Genomic DNA, 20595 nt, shown 5'->3' with positions numbered 1-20595 from the left:
ACTGTTATGGGCAATTGGACTTCAAATAAAGTGTGGAAGGCAGTAAGGTTACTTTTTTCATGTTATGCAGATTAAACACACAGGGGAATTAGCTCAAATGGTAGAGCGCTCGCTTAGCATGCGAGAGGAAGCGGGATCGATGCCCGCATTCTCCATTATAAAATTTGCATACATTTTATTTTTAACTTGTCATTGCCAAGGTCATTGCAGAGTAAGAACAGAAAAATCACAGATGGCTTTCAAATATGGTCTCATTATAACAACTAAAGTGGTTTAATCAAAAGGGTTGAGGTATTCTTTAGCATGTGAGAGGAATTTGAATTCTTATGCAATCTCAAAATGAAGTTCTCACAACTTCCATTTTCATTTTCTCTTATTTTTTTTGACACTCTGTCCTCTGAAGGATGTATAAATCTGGCTTTCCTTGCAAAACAAGAGTAGAGGAATATCCAGGATTTGATTTTCTTCACAAAAAGGGATTGGTCTGCATACTGTCTTAAGGAGGGAGCCTGGCTAGCTCAGTCGGTAGAGCATGAGACTCTTAATCTCAGGGTCGTGGATTCGAGCCCCACGTTGGGCGAAAAAGAGTAATTTTTGCCTGAATATTGCATTGACTCTCATAATATGGAGATTAATCTTGCATTAGACCTGCAATAACTCCCAGAAATTGTCCAGGAATGGATTTCCTTCATAAAAAATAATTAGTCTGCATACCATCTTGAAGTGGGAGCCCGGCTAGCTCAGTCGGTAGAGCATGAGACTCTTAATCTCAGGGTCGCGGGTTCGAGCCCCACGTTGGGCGAAAATGAGTAATTTTTGCTGGATTATTGCATTGACTCTCATAATATGGAGATTAATCTTGCATTAGACCTGCAATAACTCCCAAAAATTGTCCAGGAATGGATTTCCTTCTTAAAAAATGATTAGTCTGCATACCATCTTGAAGTGGGAGCCCGGCTAGCTCAGTCGGTAGAGCATGAGACTCTTAATCTCAGGGTCGTGGGTTCGAGCCCCACGTTGGGCGAAAACGAGTAATTTTTGCCTGAATATTGCATTGACTCTCATAATATGGAGATTAATCTTGCATTAGACATGCAATAACTCCCAAAAATTGTCCAGGAATAGATTTCCTTCATAAAAAATGATTAGTCTGCATACCATCTTGAAGTGGGAGCCCGGCTAGCTCAGTCGGTAGAGCATGAGACTCTTAATCTCAGGGTCGTGGGTTCGAGCCCCACGTTAGGCGAAAATGAGTAATTTTTGCTGGATTATTGCATTGACTCTCATAATCTGGTGAATATTCTTGCATTAGACATGCAATAACTATCAAAAATGGTATCTCCCTTGGTTTCTCATTGGTGGGAAATTTAACTTCAAGATTAGGTAGGGTATGAGTCTAGATGAACACACCGCAATATCACTCATATTCGAGTAGTAAACAGGCCAACCTGAACTGTAAAACATCCCATAAGTGGAGGTAAGACATAAGTTAGGAGTGAACTTAACACTGTTATGGGCAATTGGACTTCAAATAAAGTGTGGAAGGCAGTGAGGTTACTTTTTTCATGTTATGCAGATTAAACACACAGGGGAATTAGCTCAAATGGTAGAGTGCTCGCTTAGCATGCGAGAGGTAGCGGGATCGATGCCCGCATTCTCCGTTATAAAATTTGCATACATTTTATTTTTAACTTGTCATTGCCAAGGTCATTGCAGAGTAAGAACAGAAAAATCACAGATGGCTTTCAAATATGGTCTCATTATAACAACTAAAGTGGTTTAATCAAAAGGGTTCAGGTATTCTTTAGCATGTGAGAGGAATTTGAATTCTTATGCAATCTCAAAATGAAGTTCTCACAACTTCCGTTTTCATTTTCTCTTATTTTTTTTGACACTCTGTCCTCTGAATGATGTATAAGTCTGGCTTTCCTTGCAAAACAAGAGTAGAGGAATATCCAGGATTTGATTTTCTTCACAAAAAGGGATTGGTCTGCATACTGTTTTAAGGAGGGAGCCCGGCTAGCTCCGTCGGTAGAGCATGAGACTCTTAATCTCAGGGTCATGGGTTTGAGCCCCACGTTGGGCGAAAACGAGTAATTTTTGCCTGAATATTGCATTGACTCTCATAATATGGAGATTAATCTTGCATTAGACATGCAATAACTCCCAAAAATTGTCCAGGAATGGATTTCCTTCATAAAAAATGATTAGTCTGCATACCATCTTGAAGTGGGAGCCCGGCTAGCTCAGTCAGTAGAGCATGAGACTCTTAATCTCAGGGTCGTGGGTTTGAGCCCCTACTTTGGGGGAAAATGAGTAATTTTTGCTGGACTCTCATAATCTGGTGATTATTCTTGCATTAGACATGCAATAACTATCAAAAATGGTATCTCCCTTGGTTTCTCATTGGTGGGAAATTTAACTTCAAGATTAGGTAGGGTATGAGTCTAGATGAACACACCACAATATCACTCATATTCGAGTAGTAAACAGGCCAACCTGAACTGTAAAACATCCCATAAGTGGAGGTAAGGCATAAGTTAGGAGTGAACTGAACACTGTTATGGGCAATTGGACTTCAAATAAAGTGTGGATGGCAGTGAGGTTACTTTTTTATGTTATGCAGATTAAACACATAGGGGAATTAGCTCAAATGGGAGAGCGCTCGCTTAGCATGCGAGAGGTAGCGGGATCGATGCCCTCATTCTCCATTATAAAATTTGCGTACATTTTTTTTTTAACTTGTCATTGCCAAGGTCATTGCGGAGTAAGAACAGAAAAATCACAGATGGCTTTCAAATATGGTCTCATTATAACAACTAAAGTGGTTTAATCAAAAGGGTTCAGGTATTCTTTAGCATGTGAGAGGAATTTGAATTCTTATGCAATCTCAAAATGAAGTTCTCACAACTTCCGTTTTCATTTTCTCTTATTTTTTTTGACGCTCTGTCCTCTGAAGGATGTATAAATCTGGCTTTCCTTGCAAAACAAGAGTAGAGGAATATCCAGGATTTCATTTTCTTCACAAAAAGGGATTGGTCTGCATACTGTCTTAAGGAGGGAGCCCGGCTAGCTCAGTCGGTAGAGCATGAGACTCTTAATCTCAGGGTCGTGGGTTCGAGCCCCACGTTGGGCGAAAACGAGTAATTTTTGCCTGAATATTGCTTTGACTCTCATAATATGGAGATTAATCTTGCATTAGACCTGCAATAACTCCCAGAAATTGTCCAGGAATGGATTTCCTTCATAAAAAATAATTAGTCTGCATACCATCTTGAAGTGGGAGCCCGGCTAGCTCAGTCGGTAGAGCATGAGACTCTTAATCTCAGGGTCGTGGGTTCGAGCCCCACATTGGGCGAAAATGAGTAATTTTTGCTGGATTATTGCATTGACTCTCATAATATGGAGATTAATCTTGCATTAGACCTGCAATAACTCCCAAAAATTGTCCAGGAATGGATTTCCTTCATAAAAAATGATTAGTCTGCATACCATCTTGAAGTGGGAGCCTGGCTAGCTCAGTCGGTAGAGCATGAGACTCTTAATCTCAGGGTTGTGGGATCGAGCCCCACGTTGGGCGAAAATTAGTAATTTTTGCTGGATTATTGCATTGACTCTCATAATCTGGTGAATATTCTTGCATTAGACATGCAATAACTATCAGAAATGATATCTCCCTTGGTTTCTCATTGGTGGGAAATTTAACTTCAAGATTAGCTTGGGTATGAGTGTAGATGAACACACCGCAATATCACTCATATTCGAGTAGTAAACAGGCCAACCTGAACTGTAAAACATCCCATAAGTGGAGGTAAGGCATAAGTTAGGAGTGAACTTAACACTGTTATGGGCAATTGGACTTCAAATAAAGTGTGGAAGGCAGTAAGGTTACTTTTTTCATGTTATGCAGATTAAACACACAGGGGAATTAGCTCAAATGGTAGAGCGCTCGCTTAGCATGCGAGAGGAAGCGGGATCGATGCCCGCATTCTCCATTATAAAATTTGCATACATTTTATTTTTAACTTGTCATTGCCAAGGTCATTGCAGAGTAAGAACAGAAAAATCACAGATGGCTTTCAAATATGGTCTCATTATAACAACTAAAGTGGTTTAATCAAAAGGGTTGAGGTATTCTTTAGCATGTGAGAGGAATTTGAATTCTTATGCAATCTCAAAATGAAGTTCTCACAACTTCCATTTTCATTTTCTCTTATTTTTTTTGACACTCTGTCCTCTGAAGGATGTATAAATCTGGCTTTCCTTGCAAAACAAGAGTAGAGGAATATCCAGGATTTGATTTTCTTCACAAAAAGGGATTGGTCTGCATACTGTCTTAAGGAGGGAGCCTGGCTAGCTCAGTCGGTAGAGCATGAGACTCTTTATCTCAGGGTCGTGGGTTCGAGCCCCACGTTGGGCAAAAAAGAGTAATTTTTGCCTGAATATTGCATTGACTCTCATAATATGGAGATTAATCTTGCATTAGACCTGCAATAACTCCCAGAAATTGTCCAGGAATGGATTTCCTTCATAAAAAATAATTAGTCTGCATACCATCTTGAAGTGGGAGCCCGGCTAGCTCAGTCGGTAGAGCATGAGACTCTTAATCTCAGGGTCGTGGGTTCGAGCCCCACGTTGGGCGAAAATGAGTAATTTTTGCTGGATTATTGCATTGACTCTCATAATATGGAGATTAATCTTGCATTAGACCTGCAATAACTCCCAAAAATTGTCCAGGAATGGATTTCCTTCTTAAAAAATGATTAGTCTGCATACCATCTTGAAGTGGGAGCCCGGCTAGCTCAGTCGGTAGAGCATGAGACTCTTAATCTCAGGGTCGTGGGTTCGAGCCCCACGTTGGGCGAAAACGAGTAATTTTTGCCTGAATATTGCATTGACTCTCATAATATGGAGATTAATCTTGCATTAGACATGCAATAACTCCCAAAAATTGTCCAGGAATGGATTTCCTTCATAAAAAATGATTAGTCTGCATACCATCTTGAAGTGGGAGCCCGGCTAGCTCAGTCGGTAGAGCATGAAACTCTTAATCTCAGGGTCGTGTCACTCATATTCGAGTAGTAAACAGGCCAACCTGAACTGTAAAACATCCCATAAGTGGAGGTAAGGCATAAGTTAGGAGTGAACTTAACACTGTTATGGGCAATTGGACTTCAAATAAAGTGTGGAAGGCAGTAAGGTTACTTTTTTCATGTTATGCAGATTAAACACACAGGGGAATTAGCTCAAATGGTAGAGTGCTCGCTTAGCATGCGAGAGGTAGCGGGATCGATGCCCGCATTCTCCATTATAAAATTTACATACATTTTATTTTTAACTTGTCATTGCCAAGGTCATTGCAGAGTAAGAACAGAAAAATCACAGATGGCTTTCAAATATGGTCTCATTATAACAACTAAAGTGGTTTAATCAAAAGGGTTCAGGTATTCTTTAGCATGTGAGAGGAATTTGAATTCTTATGCAATCTCAAAATGAAGTTCTCACAACTTCCATTTTCATTTTCTCTTATTTTTTTTGACACTCTGTCCTCTGAAGGATGTATAAATCTGGCTTTCCTTGCAAAACAAGAGTAGAGGAATATCCAGGATTTGATTTTCTTCACAAAAAGGGATTGGTCTGCATACTGTCTTAAGGAGGGAGCCTGGCTAGCTCAGTCGGTAGATCGTGAGACTCTTAATCTCAGGGTCGTGGGTTCGAGCCCCACGTTGGGCGAAAAAGAGTAATTTTTGCCTGAATATTGCATTGACTCTCATAATATGGAGATTAATCTTGCATTAGACCTGCAATAACTCCCAGAAATTGTCCAGGAATGGATTTCCTTCATAAAAAATAATTAGTCTGCATACCATCTTGAAGTGGGAGCCCGGCTAGCTCAGTCGGTTGAGCATGAGACTCTTAATCTCAGGGTCGTGGGTTCGAGCCCCACTTTGGGCGAAAATGAGTAATTTTTGCTGGATTATTGCATTGACTCTCATAATCTGGTGAATATTCTTGCATTAGACATGCAATAACTATCAAAAATGGTATCTCCCTTGGTTTCTCATTGGTGGGAAATTTAACTTCAAGATTAGCTAGGGTATGAGTCTAGATGAACACACCGCAATATCACTCATATTCGAGTAGTAAACAGGCCAACCTGAACTGTAAAACATCCCATAAGTGGAGGTAAGGCATACGTTAGGAGTGAACTTAACACTGTTATGGGCAATTGGACTTCAAATAAAGTGTGGAAGGCAGTAAGGTTACTTTTTTCATGTTATGCAGATTAAACACACAGGGGAATTAGCGCAAATGGTAGAGTGCTCGCTTAGCATGCGATAGGTAGCGGGATCGATGCCCGCATTCTCCATTATAAAATTTGCATACATTTTATTTTTAACTTGTCATTGCCAAGGTCATTGCAGAGTAAGAACAGAAAAATCACAGATGGCTTTCAAATATGGTCTCATTATAACAACTAAAGTGGTTTAATCAAAAGGGTTCAGGTATTCTTTAGCATGTGAGAGGAATTTGAATTCTTATGCAATCTCAAAATGAAGTTCTCACAACTTCCATTTTCATTTTCTCTTATTTTTTTTGACACTCTGTCCTCTGAAGGATGTATAAATCTGGCTTTCCTTGCAAAACAAGAGTAGAGGAATATCCAGGATTTGATTTTCTTCACAAAAAGGAATTGGTCTGCATACTGCCTTTAGGAGGGAGCCCGGCTAGCTCAGTCGGTAGAGCATGAGACTCTTAATCTCAGGGTCGTGGGTTCGAGCCCCACGTTGGGCGAAAACGAGTAATTTTTGCCTGAATATTGCATTGACTCTCATAATATGGAGATTAATCTTGCATTAGACCTGCAATAACTCCCAAAAATTGTCCAGGAATGGATTTCCTTCATAAAAAATGATTAGTCTGCATACCATCTTGAAGTGGGAGCCCGGCTAGCTCAGTTGGTAGAGCATGAGACTCTTAATCTCAGGGTCGTGGGTTTGAGCCCCACGTTGGGCGAAAATGAGTAATTTTTGCTGGATTATTGCATTGACTCTCATAATCTGGTGAATATTCTTGCATTAGACATGCAATAACTATCAAAAATGGTATCTCCCTTGGTTTCTCATTGGTGGGAAATTTAACTTCAAGATTAGGTAGGGTATGAGTCTAGATGAACACACCACAATATCACTCATATTCGAGTAGTAAACAGGCCAACCTGAACTGTAAAACATCCCATAAGTGGAGGTAAGGCATAAGTTAGGAGTGAACTGAACACTGTTATGGGCAATTGGACTTCAAATAAAGTGTGGATGGCAGTGAGGTTACTTTTTTATGTTATGCAGATTAAACACATAGGGGAATTAGCTCAAATGGGAGAGCGCTCGCTTAGCATGCGAGAGGTAGCGGGATCGATGCCCTCATTCTCCATTATAAAATTTGCGTACATTTTTTTTTTAACTTGTCATTGCCAAGGTCATTGCGGAGTAAGAACAGAAAAATCACAGATGGCTTTCAAATATGGTCTCATTATAACAACTAAAGTGGTTTAATCAAAAGGGTTCAGGTATTCTTTAGCATGTGAGAGGAATTTGAATTCTTATGCAATCTCAAAATGAAGTTCTCACAACTTCCGTTTTCATTTTCTCTTATTTTTTTTGACGCTCTGTCCTCTGAAGGATGTATAAATCTGGCTTTCCTTGCAAAACAAGAGTAGAGGAATATCCAGGATTTCATTTTCTTCACAAAAAGGGATTGGTCTGCATACTGTCTTAAGGAGGGAGCCCGGCTAGCTCAGTCGGTAGAGCATGAGACTCTTAATCTCAGGGTCGTGGGTTCGAGCCCCACGTTGGGCGAAAACGAGTAATTTTTGCCTGAATATTGCTTTGACTCTCATAATATGGAGATTAATCTTGCATTAGACCTGCAATAACTCCCAGAAATTGTCCAGGAATGGATTTCCTTCATAAAAAATAATTAGTCTGCATACCATCTTGAAGTGGGAGCCCGGCTAGCTCAGTCGGTAGAGCATGAGACTCTTAATCTCAGGGTCGTGGGTTCGAGCCCCACATTGGGCGAAAATGAGTAATTTTTGCTGGATTATTGCATTGACTCTCATAATATGGAGATTAATCTTGCATTAGACCTGCAATAACTCCCAAAAATTGTCCAGGAATGGATTTCCTTCATAAAAAATGATTAGTCTGCATACCATCTTGAAGTGGGAGCCTGGCTAGCTCAGTCGGTAGAGCATGAGACTCTTAATCTCAGGGTTGTGGGATCGAGCCCCACGTTGGGCGAAAATTAGTAATTTTTGCTGGATTATTGCATTGACTCTCATAATCTGGTGAATATTCTTGCATTAGACATGCAATAACTATCAGAAATGATATCTCCCTTGGTTTCTCATTGGTGGGAAATTTAACTTCAAGATTAGCTTGGGTATGAGTCTAGATGAACACACCGCAATATCACTCATATTCGAGTAGTAAACAGGCCAACCTGAACTGTAAAACATCCCATAAGTGGAGGTAAGGCATAAGTTAGGAGTGAACTTAACACTGTTATGGGCAATTGGACTTCAAATAAAGTGTGGAAGGCAGTAAGGTTACTTTTTTCATGTTATGCAGATTAAACACACAGGGGAATTAGCTCAAATGGTAGAGCGCTCGCTTAGCATGCGAGAGGAAGCGGGATCGATGCCCGCATTCTCCATTATAAAATTTGCATACATTTTATTTTTAACTTGTCATTGCCAAGGTCATTGCAGAGTAAGAACAGAAAAATCACAGATGGCTTTCAAATATGGTCTCATTATAACAACTAAAGTGGTTTAATCAAAAGGGTTGAGGTATTCTTTAGCATGTGAGAGGAATTTGAATTCTTATGCAATCTCAAAATGAAGTTCTCACAACTTCCATTTTCATTTTCTCTTATTTTTTTTGACACTCTGTCCTCTGAAGGATGTATAAATCTGGCTTTCCTTGCAAAACAAGAGTAGAGGAATATCCAGGATTTGATTTTCTTCACAAAAAGGGATTGGTCTGCATACTGTCTTAAGGAGGGAGCCTGGCTAGCTCAGTCGGTAGAGCATGAGACTCTTTATCTCAGGGTCATGGGTTCGAGCCCCACGTTGGGCAAAAAAGAGTAATTTTTGCCTGAATATTGCATTGACTCTCATAATATGGAGATTAATCTTGCATTAGACCTGCAATAACTCCCAGAAATTGTCCAGGAATGGATTTCCTTCATAAAAAATAATTAGTCTGCATACCATCTTGAAGTGGGAGCCCGGCTAGCTCAGTCGGTAGAGCATGAGACTCTTAATCTCAGGGTCGTGGGTTCGAGCCCCACGTTGGGCGAAAATGAGTAATTTTTGCTGGATTATTGCATTGACTCTCATAATATGGAGATTAATCTTGCATTAGACCTGCAATAACTCCCAAAAATTGTCCAGGAATGGATTTCCTTCTTAAAAAATGATTAGTCTGCATACCATCTTGAAGTGGGAGCCCGGCTAGCTCAGTCGGTAGAGCATGAGACTCTTAATCTCAGGGTCGTGGGTTCGAGCCCCACGTTGGGCGAAAACGAGTAATTTTTGCCTGAATATTGCATCGACTCTCATAATATGGAGATTAATCTTGCATTAGACATGCAATAACTCCCAAAAATTGTCCAGGAATGGATTTCCTTCATAAAAAATGATTAGTCTGCATACCATCTTGAAGTGGGAGCCCGGCTAGCTCAGTCGGTAGAGCATGAAACTCTTAATCTCAGGGTCGTGTCACTCATATTCGAGTAGTAAACAGGCCAACCTGAACTGTAAAACATCCCATAAGTGGAGGTAAGGCATAAGTTAGGAGTGAACTTAACACTGTTATGGGCAATTGGACTTCAAATAAAGTGTGGAAGGCAGTAAGGTTACTTTTTTCATGTTATGCAGATTAAACACACAGGGGAATTAGCTCAAATGGTAGAGTGCTCGCTTAGCATGCGAGAGGTAGCGGGATCGATGCCCGCATTCTCCATTATAAAATTTACATACATTTTATTTTTAACTTGTCATTGCCAAGGTCATTGCAGAGTAAGAACAGAAAAATCACAGATGGCTTTCAAATATGGTCTCATTATAACAACTAAAGTGGTTTAATCAAAAGGGTTCAGGTATTCTTTAGCATGTGAGAGGAATTTGAATTCTTATGCAATCTCAAAATGAAGTTCTCACAACTTCCATTTTCATTTTCTCTTATTTTTTTTGACACTCTGTCCTCTGAAGGATGTATAAATCTGTCTTTCCTTGCAAAACAAGAGTAGAGGAATATCCAGGATTTGATTTTCTTCACAAAAAGGGATTGGTCTGCATACTGTCTTAAGGAGGGAGCCCGGCTAGCTCAGTCGGTAGAGCATGAGACTCTTAATCTCAGGGTCGTGGGTTCGAGCCCCACGTTGGGCGAAAACGAGTAATTTTTGCCTGAATATTGCTTTGACTCTCATAATATGGAGATTAATCTTGCATTAGACCTGCAATAACTCCCAAAAATGTTCCAGGAATGGATTCCCTTCATAAAAAATGATTAGTCTGCATACCATCTTGAAGTGGGAGCCCGGCTAGCTCAGTCGGTAGAGCATGAGACTCTTAATCTCAGGGTCGTGGGTTCGAGCCCCACGTTGGGCGAAAACGAGTAATTTTTGCCTGAATATTGCATTGACTCTCATAATATGGAGATTAATCTTGCATTAGACCTGCAATAACTCCCAGAAATTGTCTAGGAATGGATTTCCTTCATAAAAAATAATTAGTCTGCATACCATCTTGAAGTGGGAGCCCGGCTAGCTCAGTCGGTAGAGCATGAGACTCTTAATCTCAGGGTCGTGGGTTCGAGCCCCACGTTGGGCGAAAACGAGTAATTTTTGCTGGATTATTGCATTGACTCTCATAATATGGAGATTAATCTTGCATTAGACCTGCAATAACTCCCAAAAATTGTCCAGGAATGGATTTCCTTCTTAAAAAATGATTAGTCTGCATACCGTCTTGAAGTGGGAACCCGGCTAGCTCAGTCGGTAGAGCATGAGACTCTTAATCTCAGGGTCGTGGGTTCGAGCCCCACGTTGGGCGAAAACGAGTAATTTTTGCCTGAATATTGCATTGACTCTCATAATATGGAGATTAATCTTGCATTAGACATGCAATAACTCCCACAAATTGTCCAGGAATGGATTTCCTTCTTAAAAAATGATTAGTCTGCATACCATCTTGAAGTGGGAGCCCGGCTAGCTCAGTCGGAAGAGCATGAAACTCTTAATCTCAGGGTCGTGGGTTCGAGCCCCACGTTGGGCGAAAATGAGTAATTTTTGCTGGATTATTGCATTGACTCTCATAATCTCGTGAATATTCTTGCATTAGACATGCAATAACTATCAAAAATGGTATCTCCCTTGGTTTCTCATTGGTGGGAAATTTAACTTCAAGATTAGGTAGGGTATGAGTCTAGATGAACACACCGCAATATCACTCATATTCGAGTAGTAAACAGGCCAACCTGAACTGTAAAACATCCCATAAGTGGAGGTAAGGCATAAGTTAGGAGTGAACTTAACACTCTTATGGGCAATTGGACTTCAAATAAAGTGTGGAAGGCAGTAAGGTTACTTTTTTCATGTTATGCAGATTAAACACACAGGGGAATTAGCTCAAATGGTAGAGCGCTCGCTTTGCATGCGTGAGGTAGCGGGATCGATGCCCGCATTCTCCATTATAAAATTTGCATACATTTTATTTTTAACTTGTCATTGCCAAGGTCATTGCAGAGTAAGAACAGAAAAATCACAGATGGCTTTCAAATATGGTCTCATTATAACAACTAAAGTGGTTTAATCAAAAGGGTTCAGGTATTCTTTAGCACGTGAGAGGAATTTGAATTCTTATGCAATCTCAACATGAAGTTCTCACAACTTCCATTTTCATTTTCTCTTATTTTATTTGACACTCTGTCCCCTAAAGGATGTAAAAATCTGGCTTTCCTTTCAAAACAAGAGTAGAGGAATATCCAGGATTTGATTTTCTTCACAAAAAGTGATTGGTCTGCATACTGTCTTAAGGAGGGACCCCGGCAAGCTCAGTCGATAGAGCATGAGGCTTTTAAGCTCAGGGTCGTGGGTTCGAGCCCCATGTTGGGCGAAAAAGAGTAATTTTTGCCTGAATATTTCATTGACTCTCATAATATGGAGATTATTCTTGCATTAGACGTGCAATAACTCCCAAAAATTGTCCAGGAATAGATTTCCTTCATAAAAAATGATTAGTCTGCATACCATCTTGAAGTGGGAGCCCGGCTAGCTGTCGGTAGAGCATGAGACTCTTAATCTCAGGGTCGTGGGTTTGAGCCCCACGTTGGGCGAAAATGAGTAATTTTTGCTGGATTATTGCATTGACTCTCATAATCGGGTGAATATTCTTGCATTAGACATGCAATAACTATCAAAAATGGTATCTCCCTTGGTTTCTCATTGGTGGGAAATTTAACTTCAAGATTAGCTAGGGTATGAGTCTATATGAACACACCGCAATATCACTCATATTCGAGTAGTAAACAGGCCAACCTGAACTGTAAAACATCCCATAAGTGGAGGTAAGGCATAAGTTAGGAGTGAACTTAACACTGTTATGGGCAATTGGACTTCAAATAAAGTGTGGAAGGCAGTAAGGTTACTTTTTTCATGTTATGCAGATTAAACACACAGGGGAATTAGCTCAAATGGTAGAGCGCTCGCTTAGCATGCGAGAGGTAGCAGGATCGATGCCCGCATTCTCCATTATAAAATTTGCATACATTTTATTTTTAACTTGTCATTGCCAAGGTCATTGCAGAGTAAGAACAGAAAAATCACAGATGGCTTTCAAATGTGGTCTCATTATAACAACTAAAGTGGTTTAATCAAAAGGGTTCAGGTATTCTTTAGCATGTGAGAGGAATTTGAATTCTTATGCAATCTCAAAATGAAGTTCTCACAACTTCCATTTTCATTTTCTCTTTTTTTTTTGACACTCTGTCCTCTGAAGGATGTATAAATCTGGCTTTCCTTGCAAAACAAGAGTAGAGGAATATCCAGGATTTGATTTTCTTCACAAAAAGGGATTGGTCTGCATGCTGTCTTAAGGAGGGAGCCCGGCTAGCTCAGTCGGTAGATCGTGAGACTCTTAATCTCAGGGTCGTGGGTTCGAGCCCCACGTTGGGCGAAAAAGAGTAATTTTTGCCTGAATATTGCATTGACTCTCATAATATGGAGATTAATCTTGCATTAGACCTGCAATAACTCCCAGAAATTGTCCAGGAATGGATTTCCTTCATAAAAAATAATTAGTCTGCATACCATCTTGAAGTGGGAGCCCGGCTAGCTCAGTCGGTTGAGCATGAGACTCTTAATCTCAGGGTCGTGGGTTCGAGCCCCACTTTGGGCGAAAATGAGTAATTTTTGCTGGATTATTGCATTGACTCTCATAATCTGGTGAATATTCTTGCATTAGACATGCAATAACTATCAAAAATGGTATCTCCCTTGGTTTCTCATTGGTGGGAAATTTAACTTCAAGATTAGCTAGGGTATGAGTCTAGATGAACACACCGCAATATCACTCATATTCGAGTAGTAAACAGGCCAACCTGAACTGTAAAACATCCCATAAGTGGAGGTAAGGCATACGTTAGGAGTGAACTTAACACTGTTATGGGCAATTGGACTTCAAATAAAGTGTGGAAGGCAGTAAGGTTACTTTTTTCATGTTATGCAGATTAAACACACAGGGGAATTAGCTCAAATGGTAGAGCGCTCGCTTAGCATGCGATAGGTAGCGGGATCGATGCCCGCATTCTCCATTATAAAATTTGCATACATTTTATTTTTAACTTGTCATTGCCAAGGTCATTGCAGAGTAAGAACAGAAAAATCACAGATGGCTTTCAAATATGGTCTCATTATAACAACTAAAGTGGTTTAATCAAAAGGGTTCAGGTATTCTTTAGCATGTGAGAGGAATTTGAATTCTTATGCAATCTCAAAATGAAGTTCTCACAACTTCCATTTTCATTTTCTCTTATTTTTTTTGACACTCTGTCCTCTGAAGGATGTATAAATCTGGCTTTCCTTGCAAAACAAGAGTAGAGGAATATCCAGGATTTGATTTTCTTCACAAAAAGGAATTGGTCTGCATACTGCCTTTAGGAGGGAGCCCGGCTAGCTCAGTCGGTAGAGCATGAGACTCTTAATCTCAGGGTCGTGGGTTCGAGCCCCACGTTGGGCGAAAACGAGTAATTTTTGCCTGAATATTGCATTGACTCTCATAATATGGAGATTAATCTTGCATTAGACCTGCAATAACTCCCAAAAATTGTCCAGGAATGGATTTCCTTCATAAAAAATGATTAGTCTGCATACCATCTTGAAGTGGGAGCCCGGCTAGCTCAGTTGGTAGAGCATGAGACTCTTAATCTCAGGGTCGTGGGTTTGAGCCCCACGTTGGGCGAAAATGAGTAATTTTTGCTGGATTATTGCATTGACTCTCATAATCTGGTGAATATTCTTGCATTAGACATGCAATAACTATCAAAAATGGTATCTCCCTTGGTTTCTCATTGGTGGGAAATTTAACTTCAAGATTAGCTAGGGTATGAGTCTAGATGAACACACCGCAATATCACTCATATTCGAGTAGTAAACAGGCCAACCTGAACTGTAAAACATCCCATAAGTGGAGGTAAGGCATACGTTAGGAGTGAACTTAACACTGTTATGGGCAATTGGACTTCAAATAAAGTGTGGAAGGCAGTAAGGTTACTTTTTTCATGTTATGCAGATTAAACACACAGGGGAATTAGCTCAAATGGTAGAGGGCTCGCTTAGCATGCGAGAGGTAGCGGGATCGATGCCCGCATTCTCCATTATAAAATTTGCATACATTTTATTTTTAACTTGTCATATCCAAGGTCATTGCAGAGTAAGAACAGAAAAATCACAGATGGCTTTCAAATATGGTCTCATTATAACAACTAAAGTGGTTTAATCAAAAGGGTTCAGGTATTCTTTAGCATGTGAGAGGAATTTGAATTCTTATGCAATCTCAAAATGAAGTTCTCACAACTTCCATTTTCATTTTCTCTTATTTTTTTGACACTCTGTCCTCTGAAGGATGTATAAATCTGGCTTTCCTTGCAAAACAAGAGTAGAGGAATATCCAGGATTTGATTTTCTTCACAAAAAGGGATTGGTCTGCATACTGTCTTGAGGAGGGAACCCGGCTAGCTCAGTCGGTAGAGCATGAGACTCTTAATCTCAGGGTCGTGGGTTTGAGCCCCACGTTGGGCGAAAATTAGTAATTTTTGCTGGATTATTGCATTGACTCTCATAATCTGGTGAATATTCTTGCATTAGACATGCAATAACTATCAAAAATGGTATCTCCCTTGGTTTCTCATTGGTGGGAAATTTAACTTCAAGATTAGGTAGGGTATGAGTCTAGATGAACACACCACAATATCACTCATATTCCAGTAGTAAACAGGCCAACCTGAACTGTAAAACATCCCATAAGTGGAGGTAAGACATAAGTTAGGAGTGAACTTAACACTGTTATGGGCAATTGGACTTCAAATAAAGTGTGGAAGGCAGTGAGGTTACTTTTTTCATGTTATGCAGATTAAACACACAGGGGAATTAGCTCAAATGGTAGAGCGCTCGCTTAGCATGCGAGAGGTAGCGGGATCGATGCCCGCATTCTCCATTATAAAATTTGCATACATTTTATTTTTAACTTGTCATTGCCAAGGTCATTGCAGAGTAAGAACAGAAAAATCACAGATGGCTTTCAAATATGGTCTCATTATAACAACTAAAGTGGTTTAATCAAAAGGGTTCAGGTATTCTTTAGCATGTGAGAGGAATTTGAATTCTTATGCAATCTCAAAATGAAGTTCTCACAACTTCCGTTTTCATTTTCTCTTATTTTTTTTGACACTCTGTCCTCTGAATGATGTATAAGTCTGGCTTTCCTTGCAAAACAAGAGTAGAGGAATATCCAGGATTTGATTTTCTTCACAAAAAGGGATTGGTCTGCATACTGTTTTAAGGAGGGAGCCCGGCTAGCTCAGTCGGTAGAGCATGAGACTCTTAATCTCAGGGTCGTTGGTTCGAGCCCCACGTTGTGCGAAAACGAGTGATTTTTGCCTGCATATTGCATTGACTCTCATAATATGGAGATTAATCTTGCATTAGACATGCAATAACTCCCAAAAATTGTCCAGGAATGGATTTCCTTAATAAAAAATGATTAGTCTGCATACCATCTTGAAGTGGGAGCCCGGCTAGCTCAGTCGGTAGAGCATGAGACTCTTAATCTCAGGGTCGTGGGTTTGAGCCCCATGTTGGGCGAAAATGAGTAATTTTTGCTGGATTATTGCATTGACTCTCATAATCGGGTGAATATTCTTGCATTAGACATGCAATAACTATCAAAAATGGTATCTCCCTTGGTTTCTCATTGGTGGGAAATTTAACTTCAAGATTAGCTAGGGTATGAGTCTATATGAACACACCGCAATATCACTCATATTCGAGTAGTAAACAGGCCAACCTGAACTGTAAAACATCCCATAAGTGGAGGTAAGGCATAAGTTAGGAGTGAACTTAACACTGTTATGGGCAATTGGACTTCAAATAAAGTGTGGAAGGCAGTAAGGTTACTTTTTTCATGTTATGCAGATTAATCACACAGGGGAATTAGCTCAAATGGTAGAGCGCTCGCTTAGCATGCGAGAGGTAGCGCGATCGATGCCCGCATTCTCCATTATAAAATTTGCATACATTTTATTTTTAACTTGTCATTGCCAAGGTCATTGCAGAGTAAGAACAGAAAAATCACAGATGGCTTTCAAATATGGTCTCATTATAACAACTAAAGTGGTTTAATCAAAAGGGTTCAGGTATTCTTTAGCATGTGAGAGGAATTTGAATTCTTATGCAATCTCAAAATGAAGTTCTCACAACTTCCATTTTCATTTTCTCTTATTTTTTTTGACACTCTGTCCTCTGAAGGATGTATAAATCTGGCTTTCCTTGCAAAACAAGAGTAGAGGAATATCCAGGATTTGATTTTCTTCACAAAAAGGGATTGGTCTGCATACTGTCTTAAGGAGGGAGCCCGGCTAGCTCAGTCGGTAGAGCATGAGACTCTTAATCTCAGGGTCGTGGGTTCGAGCCCCACGTTGGGCGAAAAAGAGTAATTTTTGCCTGAATATTGCATTGACTCTCATAATATGGAGATTAATCTTGCATTAGACCTGCAATAACTCCCAGAAATTGTCCAGGAATGGATTTCCTTCATAAAAAATAATTAGTCTGCATACCATCTTGAAGTGGGAGCCCGGCTAGCTCAGTCGGTAGAGCATGAGACTCTTAATCTCAGGGTCGTGGGTTCGAGCCCCACGTTGGGCGAAAATGAGTAATTTTTGCTGGATTATTGCATTGACTCTCATAATCTGGTGAATATTCTTGCATTAGACATGCAATAACTATCAAAAATTGTATCTCCCTTGGTTTCTCATTGGTGGGAAATTTAACTTCAAGATTAGCTAGGGTATGAGTCTAGATGAACACACCGCAATATCACTCATATTCGAGTAGTAAACAGGCCAACCTGAACTGTAAAACATCCCATAAGTGGAGGTAAGGCATACGTTAGGAGTGAACTTAACACTGTTATGGGCAATTGGACTTCAAATAAAGTGTGGAAGGCAGTAAGGTTACTTTTTTCATGTTATGCAGATTAAACACACAGGGGAATTAGCTCAAATGGTAGAGGGCTCGATTAGCATGCGAGAGGTAGCGGGATCGATGCCCGCATTCTCCATTATAAAATTTGCATACATTTTATTTTTAACTTGTCATATCCAAGGTCATTGCAGAGTGAGAACAGAAAAATCACAGATGGCTTTCAAATATGGTCTCATTATAACAACTAAAGTGGTTTAATCAAAAGGGTTCAGGTATTCTTTAGCATGTGAGAGGAATTTGAATTCTTATGCAATCTCAAAATGAAGTTCTCACAACTTCCATTTTCATTTTCTCTTATTTTTTTTGACACTCTGTCCTCTGAAGGATGTATAAATCTGGCTTTCCTTGCAAAACAAGAGTAGAGGAATATCCAGGATTTGATTTTCTTCACAAAAAGGGATTGGTCTGCATACTGTCTTGAGGAGGGAACCCGGCTAGCTCAGTCGGTAGAGCATGAGACTCTTAATCTCAGGGTCGTGGGTTCGAGCCGCACGTTGGGCGAAAACGAGTAATTTTTGCCTGAATATTGCATTGACTCTCATAATATGGAGATTAATCTTGCATTAGACATGCAATAACTCCCAAAAATTGTCCAGGAATGGATTTCCTTCATAAAAAAATGATTAGTCTGCATACCATCTTGAAGTGGGAGCCCGGCTAGCTCAGTCGGTAGAGCATGAGACTCTTAATCTCAGGGTCGTGGGTTCGAGCCCCACGTTAGGCGAAAATGAGTAATTTTTGCTGGATTATTGCATTGACTCTAATAATCTGGTGAATATTCTTGCATTAGACATGCAATAACTATCAAAAATGGTATCTCCCTTGGTTTCTCATTGGTGGGAAATTTAACTTCAAGATTAGGTAGGGTATGAGTCTAGATGAACACACCGCAATATCACTCATATTCGAGTAGTAAACAGGCCAACCTGAACTGTAAAACATCCCATAAGTGGAGGTAAGACATAAGTTAGGAGTGAACTTAACACTGTTATGGGCAATTGGACTTCAAATAAAGTGTGGAAGGCAGTAAGGTTACTTTTTTCATGTTATGCAGATTAAACACACAGGGGAATTAGCTCAAATGGTAGAGGGCTCGCTTAGCATGCGAGAGGTAGCGGGATCGATGCCCGCATTCTCCATTATAAAATTTGCATACATTTTATTTTTAACTTGTCATATCCAAGGTCATTGCAGAGTGAGAACAGAAACATCACAGATGGCTTTCAAATATGGTCTCATTATAACAACTAAAGTGGTTTAATCAAAAGGGTTCAGGTATTCTTTAGCATGTGAGAGGAATTTGAATTCTTATGCAATCTCAAAATGAAGTTCTCACAACTTCCATTTTCATTTTCTCTTATTTTTTTTGACACTCTGTCCTCTGAAGGATGTATAAATCTGGCTTTCCTTGCAAAACAAGAGTAGAGGAATATCCAGGATTTGATTTTCTTCACAAAAAGGGATTGGTCTGCATACTGTCTTGAGGAGGGAACCCGGCTAGCTCAGTCGGTAGAGCATGAGACTCTTAATCTCAGGGTCGTGGGTTCGAGCCGCACGTTGGGCGAAAACGAGTAATTTTTGCCTGAATATTGCATTGACTCTCATAATATGGAGATTAATCTTGCATTAGACATGCAATAACTCCCAAAAATTGTCCAGGAATGGATTTCCTTCATAAAAAAATGATTAGTCTGCATACCATCTTGAAGTGGGAGCCCGGCTAGCTCAGTCGGTAGAGCATGAGACTCTTAATCTCAGGGTCGTGGGTTCGAGCCCCACGTTAGGCGAAAATGAGTAATTTTTGCTGGATTATTGCATTGACTCTCATAATCTGGTGAATATTCTTGCATTAGACATGCAATAACTATCAAAAATGGTATCTCCCTTGGTTTCTCATTGGTGGGAAATTTAACTTCAAGATTAGGTAGGGTATGAGTCTAGATGAACACACCGCAATATCACTCATATTCGAGTAGTAAACAGGCCAACCTGAACTGTAAAACATCCCATAAGTGGAGGTAAGACATAAGTTAGGAGTGAACTTAACACTGTTATGGGCAATTGGACTTCAAATAAAGTGTGGAAGGCAGTGAGGTTACTTTTTTCATGTTATGCAGATTAAACACACAGGGGAATTAGCTCAAATGGTAGAGTGCTCGCTTAGCATGCGAGAGGTAGCGGGATCGATGCCCGCATTCTCCATTATAAAATTTGCATACATTTTATTTTTAACTTGTCATTGCCAAGGTCATTGCAGAGTAAGAACAGAAAAATCACAGATGGCTTTCAAATATAGTCTCATTATAACAACTAAAGTGGTTTAATCAAAAGGGTTCAGGTATTCTTTAGCATGTGAGAGGAATTTGAATTCTTATGCAATCTCAAAATGAAGTTCTCACAACTTCCGTTTTCATTTTCTCTTATTTTTTTTGACACTCTGTCCTCTGAATGATGTATAAGTCTGGCTTTCCTTGCAAAACAAGAGTAGAGGAATATCCAGGATTTGATTTTCTTCACAAAAAGGGATTGGTCTGCATACTGTTTTAAGGAGGGAGCCCGGCTAGCTCAGTCGGTAGAGCATGAGACTCTTAAGCTCAGGGTCGTGTGTTCGAGCCCCACGTTGTGCGAAAACGAGTAATTTTTGCCTGAATATTGCATTGACTCTCATAATATGGAGATTAATCTTGCATTAGACCTGCAATAACTCCCAAAAATTGTCCAGGAATGGATTTCCTTAATAAAAAATGATTAGTCTGCATACCATCTTGA

General features: G+C 39.9%; 18 non-coding genes across 18 annotated transcripts; all 18 read left to right on the top strand.

Annotated features, from left to right (window-relative positions):
- The first annotated feature begins 82 nt into the window (after window positions 1–82).
- On the top strand, window positions 83–155 carry TRNAA-AGC (transfer RNA alanine (anticodon AGC)). Its single transcript has one exon. It is a non-coding gene; the product is annotated as a tRNA-Ala (tRNA).
- A 796-nt stretch (window positions 156–951) lies between these two features.
- Window positions 952–1024, top strand: TRNAK-CUU (transfer RNA lysine (anticodon CUU)). Its single transcript has one exon. It is a non-coding gene; the product is annotated as a tRNA-Lys (tRNA).
- Window positions 1025–3063: 2039 nt separating this feature from the next.
- TRNAK-CUU (transfer RNA lysine (anticodon CUU)) lies at window positions 3064–3136 on the top strand. The gene has a single exon. It is a non-coding gene; the product is annotated as a tRNA-Lys (tRNA).
- Window positions 3137–3922: 786 nt separating this feature from the next.
- On the top strand, window positions 3923–3995 carry TRNAA-AGC (transfer RNA alanine (anticodon AGC)). The gene has a single exon. It is a non-coding gene; the product is annotated as a tRNA-Ala (tRNA).
- A 574-nt stretch (window positions 3996–4569) lies between these two features.
- TRNAK-CUU (transfer RNA lysine (anticodon CUU)) lies at window positions 4570–4642 on the top strand. Its single transcript has one exon. It is a non-coding gene; the product is annotated as a tRNA-Lys (tRNA).
- Window positions 4643–4791: 149 nt separating this feature from the next.
- Window positions 4792–4864, top strand: TRNAK-CUU (transfer RNA lysine (anticodon CUU)). Its single transcript has one exon. It is a non-coding gene; the product is annotated as a tRNA-Lys (tRNA).
- Window positions 4865–6722: 1858 nt separating this feature from the next.
- On the top strand, window positions 6723–6795 carry TRNAK-CUU (transfer RNA lysine (anticodon CUU)). The gene has a single exon. It is a non-coding gene; the product is annotated as a tRNA-Lys (tRNA).
- Window positions 6796–7783: 988 nt separating this feature from the next.
- Window positions 7784–7856, top strand: TRNAK-CUU (transfer RNA lysine (anticodon CUU)). The gene has a single exon. It is a non-coding gene; the product is annotated as a tRNA-Lys (tRNA).
- Window positions 7857–8642: 786 nt separating this feature from the next.
- Window positions 8643–8715, top strand: TRNAA-AGC (transfer RNA alanine (anticodon AGC)). Its single transcript has one exon. It is a non-coding gene; the product is annotated as a tRNA-Ala (tRNA).
- A 574-nt stretch (window positions 8716–9289) lies between these two features.
- On the top strand, window positions 9290–9362 carry TRNAK-CUU (transfer RNA lysine (anticodon CUU)). The gene has a single exon. It is a non-coding gene; the product is annotated as a tRNA-Lys (tRNA).
- Window positions 9363–9511: 149 nt separating this feature from the next.
- TRNAK-CUU (transfer RNA lysine (anticodon CUU)) lies at window positions 9512–9584 on the top strand. Its single transcript has one exon. It is a non-coding gene; the product is annotated as a tRNA-Lys (tRNA).
- A 796-nt stretch (window positions 9585–10380) lies between these two features.
- On the top strand, window positions 10381–10453 carry TRNAK-CUU (transfer RNA lysine (anticodon CUU)). The gene has a single exon. It is a non-coding gene; the product is annotated as a tRNA-Lys (tRNA).
- A 149-nt stretch (window positions 10454–10602) lies between these two features.
- TRNAK-CUU (transfer RNA lysine (anticodon CUU)) lies at window positions 10603–10675 on the top strand. Its single transcript has one exon. It is a non-coding gene; the product is annotated as a tRNA-Lys (tRNA).
- A 149-nt stretch (window positions 10676–10824) lies between these two features.
- TRNAK-CUU (transfer RNA lysine (anticodon CUU)) lies at window positions 10825–10897 on the top strand. Its single transcript has one exon. It is a non-coding gene; the product is annotated as a tRNA-Lys (tRNA).
- Window positions 10898–14229: 3332 nt separating this feature from the next.
- Window positions 14230–14302, top strand: TRNAK-CUU (transfer RNA lysine (anticodon CUU)). The gene has a single exon. It is a non-coding gene; the product is annotated as a tRNA-Lys (tRNA).
- A 1403-nt stretch (window positions 14303–15705) lies between these two features.
- On the top strand, window positions 15706–15778 carry TRNAA-AGC (transfer RNA alanine (anticodon AGC)). The gene has a single exon. It is a non-coding gene; the product is annotated as a tRNA-Ala (tRNA).
- Window positions 15779–17192: 1414 nt separating this feature from the next.
- TRNAK-CUU (transfer RNA lysine (anticodon CUU)) lies at window positions 17193–17265 on the top strand. The gene has a single exon. It is a non-coding gene; the product is annotated as a tRNA-Lys (tRNA).
- Window positions 17266–17414: 149 nt separating this feature from the next.
- On the top strand, window positions 17415–17487 carry TRNAK-CUU (transfer RNA lysine (anticodon CUU)). Its single transcript has one exon. It is a non-coding gene; the product is annotated as a tRNA-Lys (tRNA).
- The last annotated feature ends 3108 nt before the right edge of the window (window positions 17488–20595 follow it).

This window comes from Lissotriton vulgaris, chromosome 1_1, assembly GCF_964263255.1.
Source record: "Lissotriton vulgaris chromosome 1_1, aLisVul1.2, whole genome shotgun sequence".
NCBI lineage: Eukaryota > Metazoa > Chordata > Amphibia > Caudata > Salamandridae > Lissotriton > Lissotriton vulgaris.
This window is presented reverse-complemented; position numbering and strand designations above follow the sequence as displayed.